At 30.1% G+C, this 16,650-nt stretch overlaps 1 protein-coding gene across 2 annotated transcripts in view; it reads left to right on the top strand.

Annotated features, from left to right (window-relative positions):
• LOC124530091 overlaps window positions 1–16,650 on the top strand; it is an 89,203-nt gene that overhangs the window by 25,043 nt on the left and 47,510 nt on the right. Inside the window, exon 1 of one of the 2 annotated variants that reach the window (XM_047104089.1) lies at window positions 8,087–8,250. The exons of the other annotated variant lie outside the window; for it this stretch is intronic. The gene's annotated coding sequence lies outside the window, so the exon portion shown is untranslated. Of the gene's footprint in view, window positions 1–8,086; window positions 8,251–16,650 lie in introns of those variants that run through there. 2 annotated transcript variants of the gene reach the window in all.

The raw sequence follows: 16,650 nt of genomic DNA, 5'->3' as shown, positions 1-16,650 counted from the left end.
CACTTTGACGGGTCCAAGGAGATTTGCTAATTAAAGTACGTGTCCAAGTGTCCGCTTTTGCGAAACTGCATACATACTATGCATAAATCCAATTTCAAAGGACCAAACGTAGACTAATAAACTCTCATAGTTATGGAAAACTAAATTATAAGTACTGCCCTCTAACAACATTTTCCCGGTGCTGTGTAAATGTTTTTTTTTTCTGTTTTGGAAGAAGAAGTTTTCGAGGAAGTTTATTCTAACTACTTACGTGATGAATTCATATGAATACTTATTTAAACAGGTTAATGATAATAATAATTATTGATAAATTATACTTTTAGCATACAAACTTGTATTTATAATTCTACCAGTAGTGATTTTGAAGGAAACCTTAGTGAAGAAATCTACGATATATGTTATGTGTATCTCCCAAATCGGTGTTGTAGCATGGCATAATAAGTTCCAAATCTCAACTGACATCAAAGTCCAATATAGGGATATTTACAAGCTGTTACTTTCATAATTTAATGGAAGTGAATATGTTCGTTATAATAATAATAATAAATCGATTATTCACTATTAATAATACGATGCGATATTCATACGAGATAGACCAATTTCATTGATTCGAGTGTCCCATAGCGAACCTTTCGCATCCTCTGTGTGCAGTTAAATGCCTCCCAGGACCGTTTTCGGGGCCATTTCGTTATGCCATAGTCGTTTTCATTATTGGACACTATCTAATGAACACAAATGACTTGGAAGCTCTGAGCTAAATGATTCTCCGCTATTTTAGCGGCCATTATTGAAATAGTTACGATGTTGAAGGATTTATTTCAAGATTTCGATAAAACTAACTTAATTTGGTATAACCTCATTTTATTTCGTAGATAGAATAAGACCTGTCTTAATGTGAGGCTGTAGTTTGTTTTATTATTTAAATTCAACAAGATTTTAGCCATAACCTACCTAATGCGTGCCTGTATTTATTCATTTAGAATAATTTATTTATAAAGTAGATTTTTTTTGTTCCTACATCACTATTCTTATAGAAACGCTATATTTATTCATGATTATATAGATTGTAGTGGAAATGGCAACGCTTATTGGATAAACAAATAAAGGTAAACTTATACCACTGAGTTCCCGACTCCGTAAAGCCCTAAGAAGGATGTTTTTCCTTCTAAGGGATTTATTATAAGTTTTGAATTATGTAATCAAACTTCACAGTTTCACTTTTAATAATGCTAAATATTATTTTGCATACTTCAAAACGTATAGAAATAATCACTTGTTGTGGCTTAAGGGTTTCTGATTGATTGTACTTACAATCAACCAGAAATGCGACTAAAGCCAGTTAGGCATAAAAATTAATTTTGTCTTTTCTAAGAGTTCAAGCTCGGTTCACTAATTCAATAGTTTTTATATGAAAAAGCAATTGATGGACAAACTGAGTTAGTTTCACGTTTATAATAATAGAATATTATAGTATGATATGCGAGCACACATACAAGGTAATTTCCATACATGATGAATGATTTAAATATATATTTTAAGCATGTACAAATTTGTGTTTCATATTCTTGGTATATACCTCTTTCAAATCAGCATTAACTTTATATCTTCCAATCACTTATCTCGTCTTTATGGGACACTTCGAGAAACAAACAAACTTTTGTCCTGCGCCAAGACTCAAACTATCTCCATACAGAATTGCATCTAAATCGGTTTAATGGTTTAAGCGTGAAGACACTTTTACACATTATAATATTAGTAAAAATTTTAATGCTGTAACTTTTTTGAATATTTCTTTTAAGAATATACGAATAAAGAAATTTCCTAACAAATGGCACGCTGCTATACAAAATTTGGTTTGTTATAATGCATAACTTAGATTCGAGAAAAGCCCACAATTGATGCTCTGGCATTTTGTAGACCTGGTAAGACATTATATAAAATTAGTACTACAGTAGTATAAAAGTAATGCAAAAAGTTAAGAATGTAACAGTCAGTTAATTTCCCACAGTTGGGTTTATTGAGTGATTTGAAGTTTATTTCACCACTGCTTCAATGCTGGTTGAAGGGTACAATGTTGCAGATTTTCAAACATTCAGGTTTACTCACGATGTTTTATTTACCACCGAGCACGAGATGAATTACACAATTTAAGTTCGGGCCACTTGCCCATCTCGGCTCAAAAGTATGACAGTTAGAACAATGTTTTATATTTATAATGCTTAGGTAGAAAATACCATTAGTGTGCCCGATTCGGAGGCTTTTTATTATGATATTTAAGAAAAGAACACGATCTTATACTTATATATTTTTCTTAGAATTAGTCATTGTACATAATCTGTAGTAGAAATTTTATTTTCGTTTGATGTTAAAAAGTTAACATAGCAAGAGAACTACCGATAGTTATCTTTATTTACATGTTATTATATTATTACTTGTTTTTTTTTAATTTTTTTTTATAATGTGTCTCTACATCCTAGTACATTATCTTTAATTTTTTTTGTTTCTCTGCATATTTTTATTACCAGCCAGCATAACAATGTTACCAAATAGTCTATGGTATTAATTATGGATTTGTGAAAGATGGTCGAAACCTCTGTAAAGTTGTAATTGGAATATCGGAACTCAAATTAAAGGATGTATCAGTAGTTGAGTAGAATAAATAGAGTAATGATAAACACATATATATATCGCAGCGCTATTAGGAAATAGATCCAAGATATATTTATCTTTGTTGCTTTTGTTATTGGGATAGTGTAGTGTGTATTTACGTACAATATGTGGAACAAGAATAATGCTCGTGGTCATAAGCTTAATGGATAGTGATTCATATAACTTGATTGCCTCGTTCGTCTAGTGGCTGGCTAATAAGACTGCAGATCCCAAAGTCCTGAGTTCAAACCGCAGGTGTTCAATTTGCAGGTGTTAGGTACTCGTTGTGTTTTGTAGTATCCTAAAAAGGTTTTTAATGTTCGGTTCAGAATATAAGTCGTGTACTTCAAAACTGGAACACAGTAATAAGAACTCAGTATTATTGTGTTCCAGTTTGAAGGGTAAGTGAGCCAGTATAACAATAGACATAGGGGATATTATCATCTTAGTTCCTAAGGTCTGTGGCGCATTGGCGATATAATGCGAATGGTTATTATTTTTGCAACGTCTTTGTCTATGGGTAATGGGGCTGGTAAACGTACCATCAAGTGGCCCATTTCTTCATCCACATACCAAAAGCATTATATAAAACCTCCTTTTTAAAAATCCAAACTTTAATTTTACCAGCCCTTGTATGTTTTAATAAACAAGTACTTACTAAGCTCGGGAGATTTTTCATTTTCGTGTGTTCTGTAATAGCGGATGCACTTTGACGCCAGGACCTTTTGACGACCTTTCTGACAAAAAAAAAGCCTTGCGATGTTTGAGACATATATGCATACTTTCCTAACAAAATGAAATTTCTTTTTAGGCATTACTTAGGTATATATTTTGCTAAAACTTCAATGTCATCTAAAGAAGTATCGTAAAAATGAGTTTTATTTCTTTATGTTATGCATTAATATTATTCATTATTCAGTCTCATATAAATAGGTGTTTTAAAGTCAAAGAAAATAATAGCAACAAAGTCAGTCATTAAAATGTCTTAATATTAATACTATTCTACTATTCTTGCAAAATAAGCTTATATAATAACAAAAAAAAGGTGAAAAAATGCTTTTGATAAAGATTTATATATTTTGATAAATGCGCAATTTTTATTTATATTTTTATGTAATTACATGATACCATTTGACATGACATATTATGTCACATTTTATGATAACCGACTGTTACGTCATTGTCGTCAATGTCGTACTAAAACAAGTTATAGAAGATGGATCGTTATTAGAATCTATTACAATCAGAGCGTTTAAACGGGAGGATTTAACTTGATCCTCCACATAGAAGCCTTAATAAGATTCGATAAATTCAATATAAGTAAATTATTGACGTATCTATAGCAACGTTTAAGCGTTTCATATCATATTTTGTTTACTAATACAATTATACGTATTTGTACATTATTTATTAGTAAAAAAGTAGAGGAATAGATTTTTAGTCCCACTGCTGCTGAATCTCCTTGGCGAGGAAAAAGCTTAGAGTAAATCACCACAGTGGCAGAATTTTACGATTATACGACCATCTAACAGCAATACCTAGCAATTATGTAAATTGTGTTCATATCTTTTCAAAAATTTTATGAGTAGGTATAAAATAATTGTTTACGTAAACATTTATTTTTGGCGATAGGGCCTTGTTCAAGTCTATATAGGTAGGTACTACCCACTCATTGCTTATTTTACTTCCAAACAGTAATAATTAATGTTGTTCTGTTTCGATTTGAAGGATAACTTAGTGTTACTACATACACAATAGACCCCCACTTTTCTAAGAATAGTTGCGTATTGGTTATGTATGGAATGGTGTCAATGGGTTTTGATACTTACCATCATTATTATTTACATATTATATTATTATAATAAAAAAAAAACAACTTCGGTATGTTTTTCTACATCTATTCATCGATCTAAATAGGATACCAGATTTTTTAGATGATAAAAAAGCTTGGAATTAATACCTGATTACTTCCAGGCAGGATACATTACATACATATATAACTGTATTTAAATAATATTTTTTAAATGTTGAAAAAGAGTAACTACTGAGTTTCTTGCTGGTTCTTCTCGGTATAATTTTCTTTCCGAACCGGTGGTAGCTTCACTTAATTGTTAAATGACGATTCAAAAGTGCTTGTTAAAGCCCACGTGAATAAAGTTTATTTTGATTTTTAATAATAATCACGATTTTAGTAAATGAAAACTAAGTGGAATTTAAGATGATTTGAAACACTTCGATAAAGATTTTTTTAACTACTGGAACATCTCAGCTCTTCCAAGTCATAATATGTTGCCAATTAAAAGTTTAATCAATTTATAATCAGTAAAACGATAGTTTTACCTAGAGATTAATTCGTTAAGCCTCTTATTTTATACAAAATATTAAGAGATTATATTATACATACGCTTTAGATTGTTTTTATTGGGATCATAGAAATTAATTAAAATCCTTCATGGTATAAATATTTGTAGGTAAAAAATTTACTGTTTGAACTAACTCCATGTAACAGTATTATGTTAAACCTAGTTAAGTTATTTTACGCAACGTTAGGTATACATACGCTGCGTTACAATTGAAACTTTTATTTTAATTTATTTTTAATTTAAATTGGTAATTGAACAATTATGGGCTTTCTGGTGGTACTTTTAGACATTGGCAGTTTAAGAAAATTTAACAATACCTAATGTCAATGAGGCACCAATAAGACATTGGCTCTTGTGCTTGTTATTACACTGGCTCACTCGCTTTTATAACAATAACACAGAATATGTGATGTGATGTGTGTAGTACTCAACAAGACTGTCGTACCCAAAGCTCTACTGTCAAGAGCTTTTGTTATAAAAGTTCAGTTCGCATGTTAATTGATATCGATATATCTTATCCTAATTTATGTATACTATAATAATTATCTCGACTCCCACACGCGTTCTAACCACTGGGCCATCTCGACTCGAGTCGAGATGGCCCAGTGGTTAGAACGCGTGCATCTTAACCGATGATTGCGGGTTCAAACCCAGGCAAGCACCGCTGATTCATGTGCTTAATTTGTCTTTAAAATTCATCTCGTACTCGGCGGTGAAGGAAAACATCGTGAGGAAACCTGAATGTGACAAATTTCATAGAAGTTCTGCCACATGTGTATTCCACCAACCCGCATTGGAACAGCGTGGTGGAATATGTTCCAAACCTTCTCCTCAAGGGAGAGGAGGCCTTTAGCCCAGCAGTGGGAATTTACAGGCTGTTGTTGTTGTTGTTGTAATAATTATAATGTATCTAAGCTTGGAGACTGTCTGCGGAATATACTAATTATTTAGCTTGTTCGACAATATTTTCCAAAAGTTATCTTCATATTACTGTTGACCAGATAATAATAAACGCGCTTCTATATTTTTGAAATTAGGTAATATTTATACTGTCATACAAGATAAGATAAAGTATAACAGATCAAATGCAATGATTAGTGGAAACTGACATAACTATTATAAATAACGTTAAGTAATTATATTTATTTATAACATTAGGACTTTCAATTTACAGTTGATTCTAAAATATAGAAATGTTAGCCTTATGGCACATAACGATTTTTATTCTAATTAACCAGTTTGAAAAAAGGGCGAGTTGTCATTGGACACTTGGGTGGAACGATTTAGCTTTCACTATATATAATATATTAAATAGCAGACATAATAAAATAATTGAACAAAGTATGAGAATAATTCATTGACCATGTCACAATAGTTCTTAAAAAATGTATGGATTAAAAAAAAACAATAACATTTAATATTATACAACTAAACCCTTCCAACGAGGATAAGGCTTTTTCCTCACGTATTACTTTTCTACTGTAACCGGCATAAAAGAACATGGTTCCAAAAATATATATTATGAAGTGTTTTATTATCAAGTATTGCAATATCAGTTAATCGGAAATTGCATCGCCCGCAGTGGGAAAAGCTTTAACGATTCCCTCATTTTCGTGACCACGAACGTTCACTCGGAAAATAATAACTGCTAATAGGGAAATCAATTCTTATCTGTTGAAATACTTATCGTTTCGATGACACAGATGTATTAATGTGAATACTATCGTAATTTACTAGAGTAATTATTATTTTGTATTATAATGACTTTATTAAATGAAAAATGCTAACAAAATTTTAAAAATAATATAATCTATACAAAGTTCTATGTCTATCGTTTCCATCTTAGTTTCACATTTTAGTTTCGCCTAAATTTAAAGATTCAGATTTAGTTTTTCTTATAAATTTTGAATTAAACTTTTAAATGTGTGTTGTTTTTCACTTTATTAGTAGCTTTTGAGATACAATAAAATTTCGTGTATTTTTATAGTGTTCATAACGGCCATTTGATATGTCACATGGTGCCTTAAAATTTATTTTTAATTTTAAATAGTATGTGCCTTTAGATTAATCTAAGAAACAGAAATCATGTCTATTTAAGTATTAAATTTTAATAATTTTAATTAAGAGTATATTTATATAAAAGGTTGCGCTCGATAGACAGAGAAATACAAGAATAATCATATTATATGGGTGTCTTTTGTTCATTAGTTGTAGGAAGACTTATAAATATATATTCATTACGACCCACTCAGGCAATTAAATACGTACGGTTTTCTTGGCAATACAACATTTTCATACAAAATGTAATTCGTAAGTAGATTATAAAATGTATATATGTAATTTATCTCGCGTTCCGTATTCATAATAAAATCATGACTTGTGATCAACATATATTTTTTGCTTCCACATTCTATCATATAAATCTTAATTGATTTATAGATCCAAAGGAAATGTCATATAACTTCCTGACCCAGTCTGGCTCGACGATGTGTGAGTTCATTTCTGTGAAATCAGTTCATAGTGAATGACTTTGTACTATAAGGAACATACCTGACTGAAGTTTGTAAGTTCAACTTATAGTTCCAGAGAACTAATAATAAGTTAGAGCTATTTAATATATATTATTTCCATATTTGATGAAGACATAAATCATACATATTTTTCTTTTGAAAACAAAATCTTTCTTACGAGTACTTTAATGTCTACCTTAAATTTAATATAGAGATGAATATTAATGAATACATTTATAAAACAATATAATGTTTAAGTAAAACAAAAACTAATGACTAAATTCGGAATGATAAAAGTATTATATTGAAAGGAAAGTTCTAGAATAAAAAGGATTAGCGTCCCGAGAGATATATAAGGCGGATGTATACGACGGTGGACAAAAATGTGATCCTTAAAACAAAAGCCCTGGTTCAACTACTCATTCCTCACATTTCATTTGATATCAATCACGGCTTACGGTCTCGGCTCGAGTCGGGCGTTGTCGGCAGAATTCGGGTCGTAGCTCGTAGCGAATGTACTTCAGTGTTCCTAACAAGCTACGGAATACGCACGTGCTTCGCTACAGCGTTGCGGGTGGTTCAGTTACGAGTCTGAACATAATAAGTGGACAATAAGTGTGTCTACGAAAACTGTAGACGCGAAGTGTTAATATTTTTTTGTGGAATGGTGAACGACGACTTTTAAGGATTTGCATTTGTTGGTTACAAATTTTGGTGAATATTATATGGTGAGTAGATGTAACTTTTCTAAAACATTATTTTCTTAATTATTCTAAAATCATACTCAATAAATTAGTATAATAATAAATTTAGAATTACTTATTTATATAAATCAAACTTAGTGAAACGTATAATCGATTAAATTTTAAATAAATAAATATTCCTTATTTCCTTTTTAATACAAACACACTAATTATATTAGCTAATAATGTTTGTTTTCAATATTGAATGAAAGCCGGCATTAGGAATATATCCTGTTAAAGTGCTTTAGTGAGTAAGAAGATTACTAAAATCGTGGGTGTTATTGCTTAATTATGTGAGCGAAATATTAAATAAGCCGTCGTAGTGTAGGCATACATTAATTAATTTAATTACTAATGTGTATACAGAACGCGGCTAATGAAAAGTGATAAACTATGTAATATTAATCGAATCTAACGTAATTAGTATGTGAAGTATGTTTCATAAGGTATATTTGGTATTGCGATAAATTAAGTGAAGTATGTGATGGCATATATTATTGTTATTAATTACGGACTACTCCTAAAATGTTATTAACTTTATATAATTTCGAATAAATGAATATTATTTATAACTATTATTAATAAAATATAGGAGTGCATTTGAAGATTTATATTCGTTTAACCTTATTAATAGATTTAAAAATACTTCATATTATACTCAGGGCTTTGGTGATAGTTATAAATGATAAAATAAAATAGAAAAAATACCTGATAGATTTATAGACTCATACTCGAATACATGTTGATCTTATTACTGATCGTAAGGCTTTATATATTTTAACTTTAATCAACGTTTCATCTCGAAGAGTGTTAAAATTCGAGAACTATTCATTTAAGAAAAAATTGGGTTATATTACGCACATGTGAACACAAAACATTCAAATGGGTTTTAGATGATTGCACCTTGGGAATGAGACGATCGCCTTCAGGCTGTACATGGAAAATATGATTATTAGTACATGAAAACATAAAATAAATTCGCCGGTTCTTAGGTCCGAGGTGTTAAATACCGAACCGGTTTTTGACTATCAATAAGCAAGTGTCATCACTTCCATACTGAATAAAGTGTTTCGACTCGACTTTGATTCAAATTGACTTTTTTTTAATGACAGTAGTCATACCAGATATATAATTATAATTTAAAATACGTCATAAACTTAATTGCATATTTTTTCTACTTTCCTCGTGGTCTTACGTTGCAGTTCCCGATGTCGTGTGTTCAGATCCTTTGCACAATGAGATATTTAAGAAGGCTTTTCTTTCAATAAATTATCTATTTCAGTCCTCATTTTCTTAGTAACTTACACTTTGTGCTGTTATTTTATGTATAGACTGTGGCGCTGAATCTCATCTATTACTTTTGTTTAAGTAATGTAGTAGTGGATTATGATACGCAGAGAATAGAATATAAATAGCTAAGGTAGTAGAAAATATTCAGAAAAATTGCATTTACAAAACAATCATTCTTTGAGAATATTTCAACCAACTTAATGTATGTAACATATAGTCTTGTTATATTTATCGGTATACTGTTATCAGCTACACTGTGGCAGCGATCTCGTATTCTTTTACTAGCAATAATATGTAGGGTTGATTGATAAATGTTATCGTTAATTGTAAGTGCCGAACGAGAGTAGTTGATAAGTGATTCTTGTGTTTTGTGAGTTAATATTTCTTAGACGCATAGCAAATAGTATAACTAATAAAGTAACTTACTACATAGTAGATTAATTTAATAAGTAAAATTAATGGTTTATTTATAAGCGTGTGTTAAGATTCTTGTTCGATTATGATGAACTAACGACCCGACCCGTCTTCACACAGGAACTTGATATGTATCGTAATATAACGACCAAATTATATACAATTGTTATAAATGTAGCCGATGCGTGAGTCTGATGTAACCTTTATTGCTGTAAAATTTCATCAAAATCCGTTCAGTTGTTTTTTCGTGAAAAAGTAACAAACATACATCCTTAAGAACTTGCGCATTATAATATAATATTAGTGGGATTTAATAAGATAAATGTTATTTTCTTTGTAAGTGTATGTTACGGTCTTAGAGAAAATTTAATTCTTCAACCAGAATATAATATTATGATATACTCGTAATGCTTAAGTGATTGAATATGTAAAATAATGTTCTTATAGTATTTAATTTGAATACGATTATCAATATGTAATTTAATAAATTTGTATATTTGAAAACACTGTCAAATAATTAGAAGTAATGAACTGTTTAATATTGTAATCACTATTCTGTCGGTGGCTACCCTCGCGTTTTAAGTACTATTCACACAGTATTTTAAATAAATTACAGCCTATATGAATCTGATGTATTATTATGAAGATATATTATTGTAATTTATTAAAATCTATTGAGTAGTTTTTGTTAAAAAAGTAACAAACTTTTTCATTTTTAATACCAGTAACGATTAAGGTCCAGTGTACAGAATATGATAATAGTATATTAATTTTTCGATAAATACATTTTCCTGAGATTACTAAAAAGTAACTAATGATTTACTTGCCAGTTTTTGTTAGAATACTTTCCAAATCGGTGGTAGTTTTTATAGTAATTATTTAAAACATGTCGCTTTTAAAATATTTCTGAACCTAATCTAATAAATAGTATTTTCATTTTGATTTTCATCTTATTTAGTTAAAACAACTCAAGTAAACATCGTCTATGGTTACATTTAATTCATTCAAACATTACCGCTTCCCAGTACTCAAGTTTTCAATGGACTTATTTACCCTTACCCTCTACAATAAATACAAAATAAAATTCTAATTAGCCATCTTGTTTAACGCATAGTAAGTATTTATTAGAATTCGATAGAAAGAAATATCATCTGAATCGATCCTTTTTTATCGCTGGAAAACCGCGTTTTTGCGATTCCCCCACGTGATCGGAAGTGGGGCGGATGTGGGACTCCCCAGTTCCCTGGACACCGAGTGCGCCCAGGTGCACCGGGTTTACCCACTTAAAATCCAGCGGTACCCTATTCTATACCCTAGTCTTTCGGTGGACGCCATGGGATCGCTTACGCATTCTATCGAGACGATCTCGATCGATCCTGCACCAATACTGTAATTTACTTATTGATTTTTATTATTGGGAATGCTTCTAGCATTTATGACACCCTAACACGCGGTCATGATTTGTACGGATATTTTTTTTATTTAATTTTAGTATAATTAGAATCATAATATAAATATTTCATCATTGCTTCTGGCTTAGTAAGCTTTAATTGATATAAAATCGAATTCGATACTTTCACATAAGTACGCAACCCACACACCGCTGAGCTATTATGGTAATCGCTACAAAGCTCGCAGGATTTAATAAATACCTTTAGTTTAGATTTTTGGACGAAAGGATCTGATGGATTTTCTGTAATATTTTGCCTCAGAGGTTCCGAGTTTGTAAAACCCAAAGAAATATTTTCGTGGAACACGATGTTAGTTCGGGTAAACATTTTGTATGCGTTTACGTTTCGTTATGTAACCTTATATTTTCAGTTCGCAAAGAATTTCGTCAGTATTCAGAGAATTTCAATAAAGTTTAAGTATGAACGAGTAACCGTACCGTTTACGTCGCTTTTGCAATAATATTATATTGACATACAAGTCTTTGTAAGCTTATCGTGCGTTCTATGGGAAAAACATTGAGTATACGAGTATTAAGATAGTGATATCTGATAAGGAATATTCTATGTTAAACTTGATCTCCTCTTGGCTATTAGTTATTTAAACGTTTAAAATATTTGTTGAAATTCTGTTCCAATTTCAAAAATGATTTATTTTTTATTTTCAGTATGAAACGCAATGGTAAAGATTAAGGAGTGTTTTTATTTCATACAAAGCACGAGTCTTAAGCGAGCGTTCTTAGTAAGCCAGTGTATTCACAGAGATATGACCTTTTAATTGCTATAGCAGGCGACGCATTAACGGTTTGGGAAATGGTTTATATTATTTACAGTGCAAATATTTTAGTTCAAAATTACTTATTATCTTTCAACGCAGTTGTGGTTGATTCATTTTTTAATTTTAAATATAAAATAATAAGTATAAATAATTAAGTACTCAAATATCATCAGATTCTTAACAATGTACAGTCCCTGAAATTTTATATTTTTCATTTTGAACTTATATTATATAGTGATATAGTCTCACACCTAAATTATATTTCCGTCGTGTCTCATGCAAGACTTTAGTTATATTATAATATTGTTTGTAGTAATTTAAGAATTATTAACATTTAGTGCCTAAATATACAAATATGAATTAAAAATTGTTACTGTATAAATCTTACGCGCTCGGAATGGTGGCAAGAATGCTAGAAGCATTTCCCCGTTGAATCGCTATTCCGATCCTCTGGGCAAAAAAACAACCCGCCATTCTGTCACCAGTGGAGACAATTCGAGGTGTTATAATGTTTCAACCACAACATAATGTAATTGTGATAATTTGTTTTCCACTTTAGTGGTTATATATAATGTTTGACAGATGTGATTTTGACTAATACCTAGCTAAAAACAATTGCGCTATAAGATTTTTCTACAATACTTTTTCTAACGATCATTGTATAAGCCGTGGAAAATGAGAAGTAATATACCTTGTTTCTGTAGTTACTCTGACTCAATCTCTTTAAAACTGTAACACAATACTAAGTATCGCTACTTGGAGATAGAATATATGATGAGTAACTTGTAGTCATTATAAAACCAGGAATCGTTTTATTGTCAATGTGTGTTAACATACATATATGTTACAAATAACTAATCGCACAATATTATCCCATGGTGAATTACGTCACGAGTTATGTAATGAAAAAAAAAATTGAAAATGGAATACGACTTTAATTTTTTTTATGATAAAACATATTTCGAAGAGTAGCTTGCGATTAACATAAAATATTCCAAACCAAATATGCGATAAGCTATATTAATAGCAGTTTATTATAAGAAAACACATTATCAAACTTTAAATCAAACAACTGTCCAAACAGAACGATTATTTTTCTTATCGAATTTTGAACCCGTCAATGTTGGCAGTGAGCCTAAAAAATGTGGGATAACGGAGCCAAATTGACAACTATAAGAATTGATATTGTTGCATCGACATACATACAAAACTCGAAAAAAGCATCCAAGTACATAATTAAATAATAAAAATGTTACTTAAAACTGTTGTATAGAATATTTTTATAAAATTAAACATTTAAAATGTTATATAATTTAAGAATAAAAAAATATTACGTGATTATGGCAATACATTATTATGTTTCTAGTTTTATGTTAATGTTTTGAATTGTTACGAAGTTTTGTTACTTAGCGTACTGGAAAGTGAAAAAGTGAGAAATCGTCACGTAATTAAAGTGTTACAAACCCCCTCAAGACAACTTTTTCCTCCCTTTCTTTTTGTTTCAATCTCTTTCTATTTTATACGGTTTTGTAAATTTTGAGATGGTCAAGTAAATCTGCTCAGATAATCAAAGGATATGAAACAAGGTTTCATTAAGTAATTTAAAATTTAGCAATAAAATCGATTAGAAAAGTTTTATATTAAAAATATCTACAATTACTATACCTTATATATTATACCTCATAAAAATGGTTTTATGGACATAGTTAATTCTACATAGAGAAGGATAGGCAATATGTCCTTATGATAGCAAGATATTATCTTACATTGAAAAATATTGTGCAATATTATGAATTATTATTAAACATGATTGGATGTTTTATCTCTTGTGCCTCTAGTTGTCCAACCTTTAAAACACAATGGTCTTTACATTACGAAGAACGAAGAAATGCAATGCACTCATCTAGTATATTCATAGCGTAAGTCATTTTTTGTACCTGTGATTATTGCAATTTACTGAATTGTTACAATTAACCTAATAATAATTAATGCATATTCGAGAGCGGTAAAAAGCTCCAGTAGCATAGAGGGCGGTACTATGGCTGTATAAGAAAAAAAATGAAAATTTAAACATTCTAATTAAGTAATATATAAGTCGTATTATTAATAGGTGACATTAAAAATATTTAAAAGAGGTTTCATCAAATTTGGCGCCAAATTTACACGAGTGACTTGCATTTTACAATGAAAGGAAATCAAAACAAACATTCACAGCTATCGAACTTCTGAAAAATATTTTGAATAAACGCGAAGTATCGCAGGAGACTCACTAGTGTTTTCTAATAGAATAAATAAGTTTGTGGTAACTCACCCAGACGAACCTGCACAAAGCTACAAGGTCGTACTTTCGATCTACCAATTTGATTAATTCTCCTCTCACCTCAAAGGTTGGCTGGAGGAGATATATCGGGATTAGTCAATTGTACACTAATTTGTTTAAGCTTACTCAGTGCAAGGTCACTGTCCGAGATTAATTTATCTGTACACCGTTACACGGGAAATTTTACTGTACAATACGTTACAGCTACGCTTTCCTCTCAGTGCAATATCAGTCGCGTTCGTCATTATGATGATCTAATTTTTGTCTCACTCATTATAAGTGACGCTTCTTTTTTGATAAACAGAGCGCATGAATAAAAGTGCGTTACCTTGCCGTACTGGAATCTCTTTTGTCTAATGAAATGTTTTATTAATATTCTACTACAGATACATATAAATATGTTAATTTATAGTACAGAAATTATTGTTTGTTAAAGCTAATATATTATGTATGTTTATGTGTTTTATTACTTTCTTTTATTTTTTTATATTTTTGTTAAACAATCTAGTATTTCTTAAAATGTATTTATATGTTCCTTATAAAGTTGAAATCAAAATAAATCACCCTATTATTATAGCAGTATTGGTTTAAAGCAACCATTGTACGCTCACAAAGTTGAAGTCGATACTTTGGGACCTACAAAGCTAGCCTATTATTAAAAATGTATAAACAGTTTCGTTCTTGCTAACACCATCAAATGCAGTAACAGTTTGTAAATTATTATTATTGTATTTATTATCTATATTATTATATTTAGTAATGAAGGGAATAATTTCCCTCATAATATTAGCATTCAATTTCAGACATAAAAAAAAAGAATTAGAACAGATGCAGACTTTCAACAAAAATCTCAAACGTTTGTCTAGATTTGAGCTCATGGTCTGCGGCTAAAATAATAAAACTATTAATAATTCTTACTAGGTTCCTAAAAAAGTATATCGCCTCATTGCCTCCACTGGTGACAGGAGGGCTGGTTCGTTTTTTGCCCAGAGAATCGGAATTGTGATTAAACGGGGAAATGCTGCTAGCATTCTTGCCACCATTCCACGCGGTCAAGATTTATACAGTAACTAGTTTTAGTTCATATTTGTATATATTTAAGCATTTAATGTTATAGATTCCTAAAGCGAATATAAAATCGTTAGAGAAAAAATCTTTACATTGTATGATACGAAATTTGCGAATCGCTCCTGAGCGATCCGAGTTAAATTGCCACGATAAAAGGCCTTTGATGATTTTTTAACGCTTTGTGTCTAAATTCCGCAACACATTCGATTGAATGAATTTCACTCATTGCCAGCAATTCATTGAGAACAAAAGAGAGGTTGCACGGATGGCCTTTATGAGAATTATACAATTATAAATATAACTACGTATATGCTTCAATTAGATAAAATAAGCCTTAAAACTTGAATATTGTTCATTTATTTATTGAAAAGTAATTAACGGCATTCAGTTTCATTTTTACCGTTACAAATAGTAACAAGTTAATCCTAAACTGATTTCACAATATATGTATGTACATAAGAGTTACAACATGAAAATAAAATATTATGTTAATGAATAAGAATTATGTATAAATTAATAAATTATTTGTAAATGTTTATATTTGTTTGTTTGTGTGTGCGTATGTGTTATTTGGTGTTTGATAGTGTGAGTATGATTTTTTTACGTTATCTTCATTTCACTTGATGCAATTTTATTATCATTAATTTTTGTTTTAACAAAAATATTTTTCTAGTACGTTGAAGTATTTTAAAATAGTTGTGTTATAGGATACGATTGACTGTAATAACAGGACGTAGATACTATATAATCTATCAATATAAACTTCTTTCCTGAAATTAAATTTATAACTAAATTAATACTATACTTATAAATCGTAGAATCAAATACATTGTCACGGATGTGATGTATTATCTGCGGAATTTGGTGTTTATATTAACCTTTACTTTTTGTGTTTATACAGTAATTGTCACCGCTTATATTAAAATAATCTATATATAATTTTGAATGTAGATTATAAATATATACTAAAGCAAATGTATTTTATATATTATAAACATCGCGAAGGAAGTCTCGCGCTCCAAGATTATAAATAGACCAGACAGCTCTTGTTTGTGGAACGAAAACTG

The sequence above is a fragment of the Vanessa cardui genome, chromosome 5, assembly GCF_905220365.1.
Source record: "Vanessa cardui chromosome 5, ilVanCard2.1, whole genome shotgun sequence".
NCBI classification, from domain to species: Eukaryota; Metazoa; Arthropoda; class Insecta; order Lepidoptera; family Nymphalidae; genus Vanessa; species Vanessa cardui.
This window is presented reverse-complemented; position numbering and strand designations above follow the sequence as displayed.